Source organism: Neopelma chrysocephalum, unplaced genomic scaffold (genome assembly GCF_003984885.1).
Source record: "Neopelma chrysocephalum unplaced genomic scaffold, ASM398488v2 Primary Assembly neopelma1_69, whole genome shotgun sequence".
NCBI lineage: Eukaryota > Metazoa > Chordata > Aves > Passeriformes > Pipridae > Neopelma > Neopelma chrysocephalum.
In genome coordinates this window covers 4,355,484-4,374,512 of record NW_020897729.1, presented here as the reverse complement: position 1 = coordinate 4,374,512, position 19,029 = coordinate 4,355,484, and the positions used below count along the sequence as shown (strand labels likewise).

Sequence of the window (19,029 nt, the reverse complement as noted above, 5' to 3'; positions counted from 1 at the left end):
TTTTTTTTTTTTTTTTTTTTTTTTTTTTTTGTGTTGGTTTGAAAAGCAGGAAGAAATGTAATGAATTGAGTGCTGTCAGAGATGTCTTCTCTGTTGATGTGGTGAATGGCAGTAGCTCCCTGATCCAGTGCAGGTGCAGTAGAGCTGGGGAATAAAAGAGGGGGGCTCTCTGTTCAGTGGAAAAAGCACATTCCCTACAATAGACCACACACTGCCAGCCAGCACGGCATCAGCTCACACTCTCAGACTTTTTTCGCCTCTTTCCACAGTCCTGAGCTCACAAAATGGCTATACATTAGCACTAGTTAGGGTTTGCTTTTAATGAACAGTTGTGACTCCTTTTGACCAACATTTAAATCTGCTGTGCTCTCGCTGAAGACAGGTCTGTTTTGATCACAGGTTTTAAAAAATGGCCCGTTTCCTCACAAGGCAGCTTATTCAGGGCCATCAGTTGCATTTGATTGCAAGAAAAAAAAAGGGTCTCGATTAAAAAACGCATTTTCCAAGTGCTTCTAAAGGGGAAAGTTTTTTCCCTCTTTTTTTTTTTTTTTTTTTAATATATAATAAAGTGTTGTGGGGAGGAGGAGAGACACTGTTTTTAAATGGATGAGATAGTCTAATCCTGCATACGAGCACATATTAATCCTGTTTTGAGATAACCTGTCTCCTTTTTGGCTCAATATATTATCCTTATACACGGATAAAAACTTTACGCTCCTAATTATTCGGTCCAGATTGTTTTTTCCTGTCTTATTTCCGTCACCTTTTTTTTTTTTTTAACTTTTTTCCCCTCTCAACGATCTGCTCAGAGGAAGCTAGATGGTTACAGTTGGTTACACAAGTTTTATTCGAAATTATTTCCAGAGCGAGGGCTCACTCCTCAGCCAAGGGGGATGATTGATTCTGTCCCTCTCCGCCTCGCATTTGATGTGCCTCGTCCTATCGCGGCCAAGCCAATGAGCCGGGATTTTCATGGCATCCCGGAGCAGTCCTCGCTGATTCCTCTTGCACCTAACCTGCAAGAAGTAGATTAAGCCCTTTTGGATATACTTGCTGATGCATTGCGCTGAGGAAAATTGCTCGGCGTTTGCTTATAGAAACCCATGTTAGTGTGAATGTTCTTTTTTTCCCCCTAATCGTAGTAACAAATAGCATCAGCTCCTGGAACAGTTTGGCAAAGCCATTCTTGCCTGGGTACTGCTAAATGGGAGAAGCTGACAGCTAACCTGGGCTCCGAGTAACCCCCAGTCCCACCCCCACCCACCCCTCAGCTGATAACAAAACGTGTTGGCAATAAATGACATTAGAACTATCAGGCTGATGCCGGTGGGTGCTTGGAGTACGTTTCCAGAGGTCAGATCTTGTCATTCCGCGCACAAAAGAACGGACCTTGTCTACATGGGAGAGAAGAGATCATATCGATGCTCCTATATGACAAATACGTCTCGTTTACACTTTGTTCGGGATGTTTCGAAAGCGCCGGAGCATCATCACCTGACAGCGCCTTGTTTACTGCCAACAAGTTGGAGCTCCCCCAGCCCCAGCCTTCGCTTTGTGGCAGCTTAATAATAAACGCAGCGGAGTTGGGGCTTTTCCGGGGGGTGCCCGGCCCCGTCCGGGCAAGGGGCTGCGACCCGCCGCTGCTCCCCGCGCCACCGGACAGCCTTTGTGTCCTCCTGCTGCACACACCCATAATTAATCCTCCTTCTTACCGCTTACATCCCGGACCCAAGGGGCAACTCAAACCTATTTAGATCGCCTTGGTTGGTTGCACAAATTTAAGTGGCAAATGAGTTATAAACCTAATAACTGCTTTACTAAAAATAATTATTTGATTATGGCAGAGGAAATTTGCTGGAGTGCAGGGATGCGGCTGGGTTTGCGTTTTGGTGGTGGTGAGGTTCGTCTTTGGATCGAACTCAAGATCCTTTTAAAAACATTACTCTGGAAAAAAATCCCAAACCAAAATCGAAATAAAAACAAAAACAAAAAAAAAAAAGGCGCCCCAAAATCCAAATTCTAATTCGGACTTTCCATCAATTAAAAAAAAAAAAAAATCGTCCCGGTCCGCGGAGCACCGTGGAACATTTCCCGTGATATTCGAAAGGAGACTTAATTCGTAAACAGAAAAATCAATATAAGATTTGGATGGCTTTGAATTAATTGAAAACGGTCAACACAGGGGACCATTAATCACAAACGCTGGTACCTCTTTCACTTTTTTCCCGTTAAGGATGAAGTTTCTGCGCCTCTTTCAAGTGTATTTATGCTTCTGGTTTTACAAGGAAAAGTGAGGATGCAACAAGACCAGTCGCGTTGTCCTCTCTATACTTTTAACGCTAGCATATTGTTTGATTACTAATTCGAGTTAATATGATCTTTATGGCAACATAACAGTGGATAATTGGCCCTTTTTCTGAACAACAATGTAAATCACAATCGCTTTATTATTTAATAACGTCAAACGCTTCGTTGGATTGGCCCCGACAGAGAAGACCTTTTCTTTCTAGGCAGTGTTGTTGAGAAAGAACAATGCAGATCTAATTGTGGAGATTTCAGAAGTTGGCTCCTGTAAATGAACAGCTTAGATATGGAAGTTCCAGCAGATGTCTGCACTTTTCCCTGTGACAAACCTTGTAACCCCCCTTCCTCCCCCTCTGCCCCGTCCTCCCCCCTCCCCGACTTATTGAAGATTTTTTGTTCTCACATCCTAGCAACAACCTAAATCTTCCAGTCGCGAATACACCCCTTTCCCCTCGTTGCTATACAGCCCTCAGATGGCCGCCTTAAGCGTACACACCAAATTAGCGCTTGGCCCAAGGCGCGCTCGCCCCTCGCTCGCCCCATCAGCTGCGGGCCCGGGGGGGTGTCGGGCCGGCGGGGGCAGCCGGGGGGCTTTGAGCTCTCGGCGCTGCTGTTCGCCACCTTCTTGCCAACCCTGTAAACGTGCTGGCGGTTTGTTTTGCAACAGTTGGAGGCGACTGCGAGTTTTGCACGCCGTTCTGTGGCAGGAGACGTGTCAGGGCTCGCCAGCCCCGGGGGGCCGGTGGGATGGGCCCCCCGGCGGCGCCCCATTCTGTGCCGCCCGCTGCCCTGGGGGGCTCCTGCCCCTTCCCCCTTGGTCCCCACCAACCCAAACCCTCCCGCTCCACCGTGACATCAGCAGAAAGCCTTCCCCGGGGGGGAGCACGGCTGCCGGGACAGGGATCCAAGAGAGAAGTTGAGCGACTTCTGACAGGGGATGTCGCGCACCCCAGAGCGCATCCGCTCTCCCGGCGCGCTGTCCCAGCTGCACGTTGCCCTGAGGAGCGCCCCGCGCTTTGGGCGCTGCGCGGGTTTTTCCCTTGCGCTGGAGGAGCTCTGCCTGGAATGGGCCGGTCGGGGTGGCGGGACTCGCTCCCCTCCTCACTGCTGGCCCCTCTGAGGACAATTCCGCGGAGTGGAGTTGATTTGGCAAAGTTCTGCTCTTGGCGCTGGCAGCGCTGCGGGGCTCCCGCCCCGTCCCAGCTCCCCCCGGCCCCAGCAATGAGCGCTTTGCTGCGCCAGAAGGGCCCGTCATCGAAGGGGGGTGGGGGGAGGGGAATAGGCAGGACTATGGGTACCAGCCCTGTAAGCAGCCCATCGCTGCCAGGGCTGCCAAGAGATGAGGTGGATACACCGAATTCGGGATATTTTCCCTTCCTTCACTGTGTAGCGTTTATTTTTTTTTTTAATTATTTACTTATTTAATTTTTGACAAACCAGCTACATCCTCTTGTGCCGCCAGTTCGGCGAAGCCCCTTTCTGCTCTCTCCCGGGGTGCTCCCGCAGCTGCCCGGCGAAGGAGCCACCACGTCTCAGCGATGCGGGTCCCCTGGGCTGTGCCTCGGGGCTGTCCGGCCCCCCGGCCCCCCGCCCGCTCAGCCGGGCCGTCGCCGGGCACCAAGCCCCGGGGGCACCAGCCTCACACCTGCGACGGGTGGGGTTTTTGTTCGTTTGCAAGAATCCACTCGAGGGAAGTATTGAAAATACACTTGATCACTAAAATTACTGGAAAAAGAAATCCAGATTGAGTGACTCGCCCTGCCTGCAGCCGTGGGAAGCGGTTGATGAATCCCTGTTGACCTTTGAGCTTTTTCTCCTCGAGTGGGTGGAAAATCTTGAATTTTTTTTTTTCTCTATCTTTCCCGGCTTGTTTGTTTGTTTTACGACTTTACTTTTCCCCACTGACATCACCTGACGGGGGGAGCACCGCGCACGCTGGATGCTTCCCGTGGGAGTGCGGGGCAAAGAGGGGGCGCAATGGGGAGCGGGGGTCTCCAGGGATCTCCCGAGCGACAGCCGCAGCCCCGCGGCGAGCCAAGGGTTAACCGTGCCCGCTCCTGGGCTCTGCTCAGCGATGGGTGAAACCGCGGGACTTCCCCCAAAATGCCTTCAAAAAGCGGGCGATCTCCCGGAGCCCCGGGACCCAGCGGGCCGGGGGCGGCCCGGGCGGCCGCCACTCCCCCGCAATGAGCTCATTTCCATGTCTGCGCCTCCCGCAACTGTGAGAAAATCCGCCGGGACATCCCGCGTGCCGATGCTGCCCGGGCTGCCCCGGTCGCCCCGGTGACAGAGCCCGGGGGGAACTGGATAAATAAAATAAGGCAAAACTTCTCCCGGACCCGGCACATCGCAGATTTCCGCGGGAGGGGAGGTGGAACCCCACGCCCACGGGTGTCGTTCGTGGGGCCGGGCTCCCTGGACACTCGTCTGGAGCCGTGCGCGGCGTGGGAGCAGGGAATGGTGGTGCAAAAGTACCCGGGGACAGTCCGGGAGGGGGAAGGGAGCGCTGAACAGCCCCACACTTATCAATAACAAGATGTATAAATATCAAAGTGAAGGAGCCAGAGTAAGTCTTTCTAGAAGCGCGGAGGAAGCTTAAGCAGCTTTCTTTAATGGTGATTTGTAGCTCTGTAAGGGGCACGGATAGCAAATACCCTGCAGGTGCATGTTGTAACACTGCCATCCGGACTTTAATGTAGATTACTCTCCAACTCGTTTGATCGGTCCTTTGAAACCCTTTACAATTGCCTGTGACGAACCGCCAGTCTCAGTTTTTTTTTCTTTGAATAATGCCTTAAGGGTAAGTCCTCGGGGCTTTTAAAGATCTCCAGCACATTTAAAAAAAAACACGATAGATTTTTACTTTAGAGCGTGGGTCCATGTCTCTCAACTTGGGGCTGTTAACAGACATCTTTTAAATCATTAATCATCTAATAGCCATCAACCTTACTCTATAAGGGATCTTTTAAAGACCTCCAAACATTTCTGTAACATTTGGGATCATAGTGGTTAAAATTTAGGAGTCAAACAGCCCAACCGTCCTGCTGAAGCCCTGGAGCTGGTGGGTCTCCGGTGTTTATGGACTGTCTGCTGGGTAAATCTGTGCGGAAGGCCTTTTCCCTGGCTATTGAGAACCCCTCAGGGATGTGTTTAGAGAGCCAACCCGAAGAGTGATCCAGGGGAGAAGCCCGGTCGGGGGCCCTCCTGCTCCCCCGCCAAACATCCCGCATCCCGACCCTGCCCTAGGACCTTCATCCGCTGCTGTGTTGATGTCTTCTAGCAAACAGTGAGCGGTTGGGGGGGCTTAAAAAAAAATAATTCCGACAACCAAAACCAAAAATGAGAGGACACAATAAATGCCGCAGATGCTTCCACTCTCCGCAAATAACGTTTAACCTTTAATATTTATTCGTTACTATTAATTCAAAAAAATAATTACTGAACTTTTGGCCCTTCAACTTCCACAAGCGGCGCTTTGTTTCTCTAAAATAAACTTGGGAGAAGCGATCCTCTGTATCAAACTAGGGATTTGAATTAAAGGCCCATTTGGGACACTTGAGACTACAAAGGGTTACACATAAATAAATGCCACATTTGCCTATTGCAAAAGTTTTCTCTGTCCTTTCTCAGTCACAACAGGGGAGGAAAAAGCCATCGTTTATTATCTAGCACTGGGCAGGAGCAGCCCCTCCAGACCGTGCTCTTAGATTTGGCCGGCAGAAGAGGGACTCTTTTTTCCCCCCCTCAACAGCAGCTCCTTTTGTTCTCCAGATCTCTTTCCCAATTTCAAGCTTCACTTGCAGATCCTAAGTTTGTTTGTTAATGACGCTATTACCATCTGGCTCGTCCTACTTTCCAAAAGATATAAATCTCCCTAGTTTCATTGCCTACATTATCATTTAAGTACCACCATAGCTGGAAGAAAAATATGCTTTCAAGGCTGCAAATTCTCTTGCACGGAGTAAGTTCCCCGGGCGCGGGGCTGCCGCCCGCCCCGCCAGGCTGCGGGCCGCTTGGAAGGGATGCGGCCAAATGGATTTCACCTTGCAGCGATGCTGGGAGAGGGGGCGACAGCGCGATTTAAGTTTTCCACCAGAAACTTAAGTGAATCTTTCGCCCCCCCCCCCTTCGCCCCTTTTGTGGCTGTTTAATGCATCTGGCTACTTTGAACCGTTATCTTCGGCGGGGAGAGGGCAGGATGGGTCCTGCCCCTGGCAGGCTCCTGTTAGCCCTTACCCAGCGTGAACCCCCGTCTCTCAGATATAAATACATATTCCATACGTGTGAATAAACCTTTCCCACAGGCGTCGTACAGTAAAGGGAAGAAAAGTTTGGACTCCTCTTAGTGCAAAGCGGTTGCAGATTCGTGTGCGTTTAAGCATAAAGGGACGGGGGGAGGGCGAGAAGGGATGGGGGAGGGAGTTGGGTCGGTTTGTGTATGGGCTCCACAATGACTCTATTTATTCGCTGCAACCAGCCTGGGCAGATTGAATAGGGGAGAGAGAGACACTCAGCCTTCCCAACGCGTGGGCTTTGTGGGATCTAGTCCCCACTAGCAGATTTCGACTGCTAATTTCCCGTTCTGCGGGGTCTCCTGCGAGGACACATGGCCGTGCCCAGGAACTACGTCTCCCCCAGACACTGTCTGTATTTCTAGTCCTTAACCTCTCCACGCACAAGTTTAGCGACAGAAGTTTAAAAATTTATCGTTTCTTTGCGAGATCTCCGGCAACGTTTCCGGGGGGGGGGGGGGGGGAAGCGCCAAGCAGAGTATTTAAATACATGTGTATGTATATGTATATGTATGTGTATGTGTATATGTACACACACACACAATATTGTCAGGCGAGGGAAAAGATACTCCTTTAGTATGGGAAAGAAACCCAGGGATTTTTTTTCCCGAGTGATCTAATTGTTATAAATAATTACGGATGAAAAGAAAACTCACTTATTATGCACTTCTAATACTGTGACTGCACAAGAGAGAAAGGGGGCCAAACTAGTGATTAATTAATATCGCACTGGCGTAGCTATTTTCTCGCGAAAGGCCTTTCCCCCCCTCGCTGCTGCCGAGTTATCATTCCAGCTCGAGTCATGTGTAGCCAGGAAGGGATCTTGTTTATAAATTTATATGACGACCTTTTCTTTGTGTGTACTCTAAAGTTGATATGGACAAATTGCAGAGGTATACAATTTAAGTAGATGCACTTTTAATCACCGATCATTAAAATGGTTATGTTAAATATACTCAATTACATGCATGACTTCACCCTAACAGTACTTTCTATTCTCCCAGCTGCTCACGTATTCCTTAACTATAGTCAGCAGAAGAAACTCGATTATGCTGAATCCATACATTTCTATGGATTTCATCAGCCTAATTAATGCTTCAGTGTGGTCCATGTGTCTGAATGGTCCCTTTGCTATTACTTGGGTAAGGAGACAGTGCTGGAATGCAGAGGGTCTTTCTTTCAAAGATACCCATGGGGGTCACTCTAGGACTCTAATGGCAAAGGTAGCAAGTGTTAAATAGCAGAAACATGCAGAGAAAGGGAAGGCAGCGATGTAAAAGGGACATTGATACTGTAGGTATGCCCAACAGGTCAGTGGTGATAATTAAAACGGTTAAAGAAGAAAAGGTAAATGGAAAGCTTCCACAATTCGCAGCGTGCCTGGTTAAAAGCAAACGAACCAGCCCACAGAAACGCACCTTGCTGATCCTGATAAAAAAAAAAAAGTTGACAGCAGATTTTTAGACTAAATAACTACCAGGGCAGCCTCTTCTGCGAGCACAGCGTTTGAATGCCTCGTCCCTTCTCTAATTTTCTCGTTGTCGAAATGCAACGTGTCAGGGAGAGGATGCCCGGCCGGGCAGAGCGGGCGCTCCCACGCTGCCGGTCCTGGCACCACCGGGGCTTCCTGCAGTCCCCCGTCACTGCAGATGCACACGGAGCTGAGGGAAGCAGCTCTCCCCCTCCTCTCCCCGGCTTTCTTTCGAAATGAAGAAGCGATTAAAATGAATGGGATGTTGCAGCTTTAGGGGAAACAGCCAATGGCTGCTTTTATAACACATCTTCCCATCTTAGCATTTAACGGGATATAAAAGGCAAGAGCGAGTCCTGCTATTCCAGCAACATTTTAATCGACGAGAATTGCATCGAGATTTTTTTTTTGTTCCCACCTGTTGCAGTAGAAGCCCACCTGATCACACCTTTCTCTGGCTGCTGGGACACGTGAGGGAAAAACAGAGCTCTTTCTTGTCACCCACTGCACTGCCAGAAAGGTGGTGATGAAGCCCGCATTTCTTCCCTGTTTCTCCACTAAGCAATCAACATCTCAATTGTCCTAACTTCGAGTCGGTGTCTCGCTTCAGCCTTCATCCTTCAAGAGAGAGAAAAAGCAGGGAAGATTTCAGATCTATAACCAAATTATAACCTAGGAACTTTATGCTTGTCATGCTAATTTAATGACTTTTATAGTAAGTGTAGACTTTCTGTCTTTTGAAATTAGCTCTTCAAAACGCTTTGTGTAATGACAGGCACTAGACATAAGAGACAAATGCACAAGCAATAGTGGGATAATAATCTGGCAAACACTGCACCATTTAATATTAAAATGAAGAATAAAGTTAAATCTCAGCGTAGATGTACATCGTTGTCTGATGCCATGGGTCCACACCTGGACTCCAGAGTGACCTGAGAGGGGGGTGTCCTCCAACAGCTGCCGTGCCTGAGTTCACCTGGAAAATGAGCAAATACCAGATGTGGAGCACAAAATAATACTTCACTTAATACCGGCTCCCTTTGCTTTCTGGTGGTGCACACACGTGTCTGAGCGCTGTAAATATCCTGATTTCGACAGGCTGGTTCTGCTGGGCCCAGCCTCCCACTCGGTTCCCAGGTGAGGGGTGTGTGGGAGGGTATACACACTGCGCTCGCAGTACAGGGCTCTGAACACATCCCTTCCCTCCTTAAGAGCGTTTGTGTGCTCCCATGTTATGAGTGGTCCAGAAATCCGTCCAAGAGATGGTCTTGATAACAGAGAGAGGAGTAAACCCAAAGCTATAGGTATATTGCAATCTGGGCGACTCACTCATTGCCTATAATTGTAAATAAGGTAAGTTCACACGACGATCGAGTAACGAGGGAACAAGAGCCCCATTTTAATCAGGTGGTTATCTCTCCTTGGTGGAGATCAGAGCTCCATCGCTCCTGGCCTTCTCATTGTGCCCCCCTGCTGGAAATGACAGCTCCTTCAGAAATAGCCAACTTGGTCCCTGGATGGGATTTCAGCTCTTTTGCACTACACATGTACCAATTGTCATTTTACAGCTACAGCAAAACCTCTAAATTATATAAGTGTATAAACTCGTCCTCATTAAATCCCCCCCTTTTGGATAGCCTCAAGGTTAGAGAGTATATTACTGTAAGCCAAAGGAGACTTAAATTATATCCAGATCTGGATTGAAATGTAGTGGCACTTAGGCACACTCCTTGTCTCAGCTACAGAGGTTTTATTTTTCCCTTTAGAGTCTTATAATATTACAAATGCAACAGTTTCCTTATGTAAAATCAAACTATCTGAAATCCTGTTTATTGATTCAGCCTACGGGGCCCTTTGTGTTGAGGACAAAACCACAAAGATATGATCAAACACCATAGCCTGACCAAAGGGGAATTTATCGTTCATCTGAGAGAGCTTCCTAATTTGAAGCTAAAGCCCTCCCCTTCCAGAAAGCATCTGAACATGCTGTGTAAGTTGTTTTCTTGCGCGTGTGTGAGAGGAAATCGGGGTGTGCAGAGCGACAAGGGGCTGAGGGCAGCGGTTACCCCGCGGCTTAGAGTACATCCTGCCCACGGGTTGGTTTTTCCACCCAAGCCGATATAAAAATAAACATTTCAATGGGAACCCCGTGCCCACGCAAGCCGGCCCCCCTGTCGCCCCAGGGGCACGGCCGGGTGGGGGGCTCTGCCCGGGGCCCTCCGCGTCCCTCGTCTCGCTGTGAGACACCCCGAGAAGGCTGCGCTGAATCCCCCTGGGGATAGCGCTGCCGCCTCTGGGGTGAGGGGCACTGCGGGGATCGCCCCGCAGAGCCCGGCGCGAAGCCCCCCAAAGCTGGGCTTGTCGGGAGGGGGTCGCCTCCCCCCCCTTCTCCAGCCCTCGCAAGAGGGTCAGTGGTTTAACCAGGCGTCACCAGGACTTCGTTTTATCCTCGGCCCACTGAAGCGTGTGGCTTTTAGTGACTGATGGCCGCTGTGGCTGTACGCGGCACAGTTGCTCTCACGGTGCGTGCTCCAGATGGGCACGTCCCGCAGGCTCGGGGCGGGGGGGCACGGCCGCTTTGGGAAGGCCACCGAGACACTGAGATTTGTTCTGGGTCAACCCTCCCCAAACGCCAAAGTTGGGAAACAACTTTCGCAGCGTGTGTCGGGGAGGGAGGGAGCGGCAGCGGAGCGGCAGCGGGTGCCGCGGTGCGGGGCGCCGGGGCTTGGGGCTGCCGAGCTTGTGGGCCACCGGGGCTGGGGGCTGTCCCCCCGCCCACCCCGGAGCTTCGCCCCCGTTCTTCTGTTCATTTCTTCCTCCCCGAGCCCCGGACGCGCAGACAGCACGTTTCCAAACTTTGAAATGCCAAATCACGTTATTGCTGTGGCAGGAGGCTGCTTTCGTATCTGTGACAGCTGAGTTTTCCCCATCGATTATGTGACACTGCAGTTCATTTACACAGCTCAAAAGCTTAAAGACACTGGAGGAGCCCCCGGTTTAACCCGAAATCCTAACAGAAAGTGAATCAACTTTCTGGCCAGTGTTTAAACTGATAGATCAGAACTTAATTCGGAGAGACAGAAAGGGAGAGAAACGACAGCACGGATTTATCTAGCCCAGCGTCCTTTGCTGAAACTTTAGAAACTGCGGCGTGGAAAATCCAGGGCCGAGATGGTAATGAGAAGCAGCGCGTTGGGTGTCCAGGGGTGTTATATATTTCAGAACTCAGATTACAGGGCCTGGGTTTTTGTGCGGGTGCGCGAAATAGGTGCGTGGCCCGAGGCTGCCGGGTGGCACCGGGCTCTCGGACGTCCCTGCGCGCGGGTCCGGGCAGCAGCTCCCGGCAGGACAGGCACCTCCCGGGCTCGCCCAGCCCGGAGCGCCCCGGCCCCACCATCGGGCAGCAGGGAGGACTTGGGGGAGAGAGAGGGGTGTTGAGGGGGATGGTTGACATTTTCCTCTCTCCCAGGGGGACGGGATCGTCCCCCTTATGCTGCCAGGTTCTTCCCTGGGCTTCTTACAGTGGGGGCTTTCCAGGAGCCAGCCCAGGGCCCGGTCCCTGCCGCTCCCTCCCCCGTCCTCGTCGAGGTTTCATTACTTGCTGTTAGTGCCTGGAAACAATAAAGGATGTGGCACTGGGCTTTTATTGATTATTTGTCACCCTGTATTTGTCAGTTTCAATAACTTTTCCTGAAGTTTTACTTACGGGCACTTGAGCTTTCGGATTAGGCCAGCTCTGCGGATTGCAGTGAGGGGTAATTATCCGCTGGCCTGCTTCCCTGCAGCCGGAGAGAAAAGAGCATTAACGTATAGAATGGGCAGGATCCGGCCTGAGCCCCCCCTAAAGCGCTGCCCGGGAGAGAGGCGGGAGCAGCCGCGGCCCTGCCAGCTGCCCCTCGGCCCCCCCGCCGCCCCCAGCCCCGGGGTGCGCCGAGCCCGCGCTCTGTCTCCCGGGGGCCCGGGGCGGGGGGCTCACCCAGGCCCCCGGAGCCCGCCCTTCCCTCGGTTTTAGAGGCGAGAGATCAGCCCTCGAGAGACGGTCCCGCTCTCGGGAGGGGGGACCCACTGCGCTGGGGCCCGAACCGGGGCTTTCGGCTGCGGCCAAATCCCCGGGATTCAATTAAAAAGGTGGCTCGCGCCGCTGGCGGGGAGGCGAAGCCGGGGGATTTGTATTATGAAGATCGACTCTTCAAAACTGCCCGCCTGGCAGCTCGGCCGCACTCCTGCCGGCGGAGGGGACCCGGCTGCCCCGGGCGCCCCGGCCGGAGCCCCGCGGGCGGCGGCGGAGAAGCCGCGGCGGGGGCTCCGGGGACCTGCGGGAAGGGGAGGGGGGCCGTCTCTCGTAGCCTTTTCAGAGAGAGGGTTCAAACCTTCCTCGAGAGAAAAGACCTTATCCCTGGCCATCTTCCTCCTCTAATAACTTTCTGCGTCTCCCAAGCGATGCCCGCTGCTCCATACGTGCTCCAGCTATACTCGTTTGTAAGCACACTAAAGGCGGGCCAGCATCATCGTTCCCCGGGCTGGCAGGGTGCCTATCGTGTAGAGTATAGCGTTTGATGTGTTGTATCTCATGCCACTGCAAGTGAAGAGACAAGTGAACACAGAGTGCCCAGTTACACGGGATTTAATTACAGCGGAATGCATTCTCCATGCTGATTAGGAGCAAAATCAATCGGGGGCTTATTTGCCACAATGAACCAATAAAAAACCAATTTATTAAAGCAATAATCTCATCCCCAAATGGTCTAAATATTATTGTTTCAATTGCATTGAGGGAATTCGGACTGAAAGTTTTACACAGAGAACATCAGGGAGTCCTACCCCATGAATTCAGTAAGAGTTTCTAACCCCTTTCCAGAAGCTCCCTTATGACTCAGAGATCTTTGAAACAGGGGGCTGAGTTCCCCCATTTCAGGTCCAGGTGTCTGGGTTGCTGTAGTACCTACATGGTAAGATGCTCTGTGGTCTGCAGCTGTCTATGCTGAGGCAAACATAGTATACAGCTACCCACTAGGTCTTAAGGATTTCCTGCTTTCCAGTGATTTATATGTGCAATTCCTAGAAGAGGGTAGGCCACACAAAAGATCCCCAAGCTATAGGTCGAGATAAAAGCCTTGTGATATTGTTAGAAAAGCATCTTGAAATGTGCCAAAAATTCTCTAGCGGAGATGAGGGAGAAAAGTGTCCCCTCAGGAGGGTGCTGAGAACCAGGACCTGGTTGCGGTGTGTAGTGGGGGGCTGCAGTGCTATGTCTCCTCCTCTCCCACATGAAATTGGTCTCATTTCATGATGGACTTGCAGTTTGCAGAGTGCTCCCCTGGGAAATCAGTGGGAGGCTGGTGGGTGTGCTGGCGATGCAGCGCTGGTGGGCCAGGTCACACTGGGAACTGCGGGGTCCACTAGAGCTTAAAGTCTGTGACTCAGGAGATGCTGATTTTGCTTTACAGCTTTCTGTAACTCCAGTCATCTCTGTCCCAAACCGGAGAGGACCTCATTTCCTGCTCAGTGCTCTGCCAACCACAAGGTCTTTTCATAAGGCTGCCAGGGGTGCCTGGCTGCGGGAAGGACAGTCAGTGTTTGTCACCAGGGAATGAGCTGGCATCATAGCTCTGATCTGAGTCAACAACCTGGCTAGCCCTGAGCATGACTTCATAAATCATGGTATCTAATTGAAAGGCACATGCGTATATCTACAGTGTTGTTCAAAAAGAATGCAAAAAATAAAATAAAATGCAACAAACATCTTTTCTCCCCACTAGGCTGTTAATCAGTCACCTGATTGTTTCGATTTACATTATTTCATGCAGAGTAAAAAAGGGAAAACATAAAACCATCTTGTATAGCTGTAACAAAAACACAAATGAAAAAATTCATCTCCTAATGAGAGGCTTAGCCCTTTTCTAACACACCCTTAATAATAGGAAAACAATCTTTAAGTGTTTTTAATTTAAATTGTTTTTATGTTTAATTCAAAATTGCTAAATAATATTATCATGCGTCTATGTATCTATTTAGCATTGAGGCATATGATATTTCAAAGCAATTGAACGAGTCTTGAAAGGAGAAAGAGTCTTGTACTGTGTCTGTATTCACTTTTTTTTTTTTTTAATGTTAGTTAACATACATATGCTGGACTGCCTTTTTCTCATCCTTCCAGCAGAAGTAAAAAATAAATCTGGACAAAAATCAGTAATGTGCTTTTTTGCTTTTCATACCCAAATTTCTTGCTTTATTTTTTCACCCACAGGGTCTGTGTGATCTCCTCCTGTGAGAGGCAACTCAGCAGCTCGGTCCCCTCTGCCATCTCAGCACTGCCAGTGGAAAAGCCCAGGAGGAGCAGAGCAGTGGCTGAGCAACAATTTGAATATTCATATTTAACCCTTCGAACAACAGAAGATACGTCACAACCATGTGTGAGACAAAATGCCATTAAAGTTTCAATCATTAAGCCTCTGTTTAGCTGTACTCCAGAAATGAGCATTTCATAACAAATGGGAAATACTGATTGACAGTTTGCCATCAGGAGCCCTTAAGTAGGATTTTTCCAGCTATAATGCAGTGTACTCTTCAGTGCTCCCTCTTGCGAGATGCTATTTCAAGTATAGAAGCATGAGGAAAATTTACATAAAAGCTTTGTATATAATACATGATTGCTATGAAATTAAGAAGCACCAGTTTTCCCCTTATTGTTTTAGAAATGAAGAGTGCACTTTGTTTTCTTGTTTACTCAGTGTGCTCTGTGATCCCTTGATGTGTTTGAAGTGTTTTCTGTCAGCATCACGAGACCTTGCTTACCTGCTAAATTTTATGTGTGAAATGATTAGTGTTCAAAGTGCCTGAAAAAAACAACAGTAATGATGTCTGACAACTTTTGGGTTTTTTTGCTTTTTCCTCTTAAATAATATTTCATGGTACATTAAATAGGTTATGCAGTCTCTTCTTAAGAGACCAAAGCAATATATTGCTGCATACTTAATGTTTCATCAAGCAGATAGTTTTCAACAGGAAAAAAGACAAATGCAGCATAGAATCCTCTCCCTGAGCCTTTTCTCAGTTTGTTCTCAATTCAGTAAGGAATGGCAGTAATTTGGAGAAAGATACAGAAAGAAAAATAAATATTATTTGACAATAAACCTCTTAGTGTGTCATTCGCGATCACTGGCAGATACTAGAAATGCTACTCGTTAAATCCACTGAGCATTATTTTTTCAGAAGTTGAAATGTTTTTAGCCAAACTGCTTTCTTGATGTTCATATCGGATATACCAGTTAGAGCCAGAGCAGCCCAAGGAGAGAAGCAAACAATTAAAACATTTACGTATTTGATTCTTGATAGATATCCCTACGAGGTAGATTTTAACATTTTTTTTCTTCCTAATTTTTTTTTTTTCAGTAAGAAGGATAAGCTTGGAGTGCCCAGTCACCGTGGTAACTGCCAGAAAAATTCTCCTGAAGTTTGAAGAGGTCAGCTAACGGGGTCAACAACTCTGGCCTCTCTCTGAGCTGGGCCTGGCAGGCTCCATCCTGCGGTTGGGGTGTTAGCACAGGCTGAGCCCTGGGAGGTGGACCATTCCAGCTCTGATATAAATTTTTTGAGTCAGTTCACGGCCTGGACTCTCCAGGTGGCCTCCAAAATCGATTGTGACCTTGTGACCCTGTCTAACGGAGGCATAGCATCCAACCTAAGTAAGGATTTAGCCAGGAACGACAGCTTTCCACTGAGTGTTATTGGGGACAGTACAAACAGTTTGGGAAGCAAGGAGGTAGGTATGAGGAGTAGAGGTCATTAAAAGCATATTAAAAAACTATTTTAAGAATCCTTGTTAGTTGAAACTTTTTATTTGCAGTAACCATTCCTTAAGTAAACCCTTCGGGAAACTATTTTATCCTTCCCTAACAACATTGTATCAAGTACTTCAGTGCATTAATATATGAAAAATTAACACTTCATATATTCCAAAACAAATGAATATTTTATCTACCTCTGGATTTTGAGCTTGCAAATGAAGCTGACCGATGTGTGTTAAACTAGATGTCTGTAAAGTATGGGTTTTTTCCTTAATATCATAAAAACTAAGAGACTGCGTAATAAAGTGGGCTATTTATTTCAGGAAGTAATTTCCCTAATATGTGCATTCTTTTAAGATTCAAAAGTCTCTTAATCCATGTAATTTTATTTTTAAAATAGGAAATTAAGTAACCTTCATAATATAGTGTGGAATGAAAGTGTGAGAGTTTCACAGAGCTTTCCTTTACAGGTTTGCAATACAAATAGACAAGCCACAAATTTGGTTATGTAATTTTGTAGGAAAAAAATTGATCATGCTAAGATCATATTTATAGAGAATGTGATATTTTTTCCTCTAGGATTTTAAGCAACAAGCTATGTGGGGGAGGGAGAAGCTGTTGCAGAGCTCTGATTTTTTTATCAAATCTAAAAACTTGCCCTTCTGAGCAAGTGGATTTGCTCTTGTGTTTTGTTCCCACTCCTACAAACCCTCACTCATTGCTCACATGAGCAGTTGCTGGTCACCATATGAGTAAGTGGAACTACACTGAGGAGCAAAGTCCAGTCTCCCGGTTGGAAAGTGTTCTCAGACTTTAAGTGACTTTAAAACTACTCTGAAGGAAGAAAATTGTTTCAGTATTTGTTCCCAGTCTTAGAAAAATTGTGCAAACTTATCCCAGTAAGAATCTGGCCCAAACATTTCTTGTGCCTCGCAGGAGAGGGCCTGGCTCTGACGTCCCTCTTCCAGTCACTTCCCTTTTGAGCAGTTCCCCCGAGGTTGGAGGGGCTGCACAGACGGGTCTATGAAACAGTTCAGGAAGAGCATCTGCACTATAGGCTAAATATCATTGTACTGCTGAGAAGTCCCAGATGTTACAACAGCAAGAGTATCTGACATTTACTTGCGGTTAACACCTCGCTCTGCAGAAGATCCCCCAAAATCCATGGATGTCTGTTGGCCAAGGTCCTACCTCTCACAGGGTTGGCGTAATCTGCTCCAGTGGGGTTGTTTGAAGATTAGGACGAATAAGAATAGGGTCTGAATTGTGCCATAAAACAATTTAGGACCAACACCTGCATGTGCAGATATCAATGGTGACACTATTTAATTCTACCCTGAATGCTAATCATAGTTTTTTGTTGTCAGTGGTTTTTAACAGAGCTCTGTTGAAAACAATTTATTGCCATTAGGAAGCGTATTGATTCAGGGGAGTGCCTTGTGTGACTGAGATTGGCATGATGGAGCCTACGGCCCTCAGTAAGGAACAGCACATTTTCTTGTTTTTAAGGAAAAAACATTTAAAAATAGGACTGTGAATAGCTGGAAGGTGAATCTTCAGTATTTCAAAAAGTATCTGCAGAATTTTTAACAAATTTTTTTGAAATATACCGTCTTTGTAATGTCAACATTCAGTGACCAAGTTCCACCTGACAAACAGAGGATCACTTCTAAAACAGATGATACAACTATTCCACTGGAACTTTTGAACCAAAATTACCCCAAGTTTGCCCCAAAGCATTTGTCTTGGAATGAGGAACTGTTGGCAGAGGGGACAACGAGGAGACCTCAAGAGCTTGGACTTGCTGCAATTCTTCAGTGTTGACTTTTTGTAGATCCTATGGAATTTATTATCATCTGCAAATCTACAAACATAACTTGAAACAGGCCCTGGACTTGCGTGTTTTGTATCTCTTCACAGTGTTCGGCTGTTCATCCACATCCAGGGATGGTAGCAGTAGCTGCAGTGGGACAATTGTTCTTCCTCTTCCCCATCAGCGCAGTGAAGTGCTCACTCAGCTTCATTTGATTCCTTGGAATACTTTCTGAAGAGCAGCTCGTTTAGTTTCAGTAGAGTGATGTGTATGAATGGGCTTAAGGCAGTGCTAGAGATAAACAGTCAGAATTACCAAAGTCTGTGGTGGTTGCCAGCCCCTATCCTATGGATCACTGGTAATCCATGAGGCCTTGGCAAGTTTTCTGCGGGTGGTCTGTGGAATTGTATTAAATAGTAATCTTCATAGTCTTCTATAACAATTTTTATGAGAAGAATATGTTACAGTCTGCAAGAAGATCTGTGATCAGAGAGTAATGTACTAGCCTGAAAGCTCAGAGGATGTTTGCTGTACAGGAACAGATCTCAGCCCATGGGCCATGAGGCATTAGAAGGCATTTTGTTAATGTTTTCAGATTAAATGCATGCCCAGTTAAATGAATGCGTTTTATTACCCCTGCAAGCAAGCAAAACAATAACAAAAAAAATCCACTTCAAAATAAAACTAAGAAAATAAAAGTAATAAATGGATGCTGAAGCCTCAGCCTAGTTTGTGTTTGCTGGTGTCTAAGCTCCCCGTTTCCCAGCACTTCACAGAGATGGAGAAGCACTGCTATAGAAAGGAGCATGTTGCCATGGCCCAGATCAGGGCTGGCAAAGGTCTGTGTGTTCTGGAGGAAGCAGGGAGAGCAAGGGAGTGCTTGGACTTACAGGTGTGCTGGCAAAAAGTCCTGAACAAATGCTGCGCTTCCTTCTCCTTATACTTCTTCCTCTCTGCCTTGAGTGTGTGTGGCTGGTATCCAGAAGAAAAGCCAAACTAATTCTGATGCTTTTTCCTATTCTGGGTGGACTAAGTCAGAGAAGCACTTGCAGAAGTGTTTGTGAAAGGGTTACAATATATGTTGATACCTAAGGAACTATAGGAAGTTCTTAATCCTTCCCTGCCTACGGGACTGTCATTTATAGACCCGCTATTGTCTCATCTTTTATAAGGATGTTTCCTTACATTATGGTTCCAAGAGCAACCAGACTTTGCCATTGTTCACAGCTATTTCTGTTTGTGGCTTAATGCACATCTAGTATTCTGTTTATGCTTTCACTGCTCTCCTACGCAGCAGACTGTACCTACACCCTGGCTTAGGTGACATCACTCTCAAAACACTCATTTCTGTGTTTCTTCTTT

General features: G+C 47.8%; 1 protein-coding gene across 7 annotated transcripts in view; it reads left to right on the top strand.

Annotated features, from left to right (window-relative positions):
- LOC113968679 overlaps positions 1-19,029 on the top strand; it is a 279,507-nt gene that overhangs the window by 252,663 nt on the left and 7,815 nt on the right. For 4 of the 7 annotated variants that reach the window (XR_003534597.1, XR_003534596.1, XR_003534593.1 and 1 more), the window contains exons 2-3: positions 14,315-14,480; positions 15,460-15,829. The gene's annotated coding sequence lies outside the window, so the exon portion shown is untranslated. Of the gene's footprint in view, positions 1-13,514; positions 13,729-14,314; positions 14,481-15,459; positions 16,140-19,029 lie in introns of those variants that run through there. The other 3 variants (XR_003534594.1, XR_003534591.1, XR_003534592.1) reach the window with 3 other exon arrangements.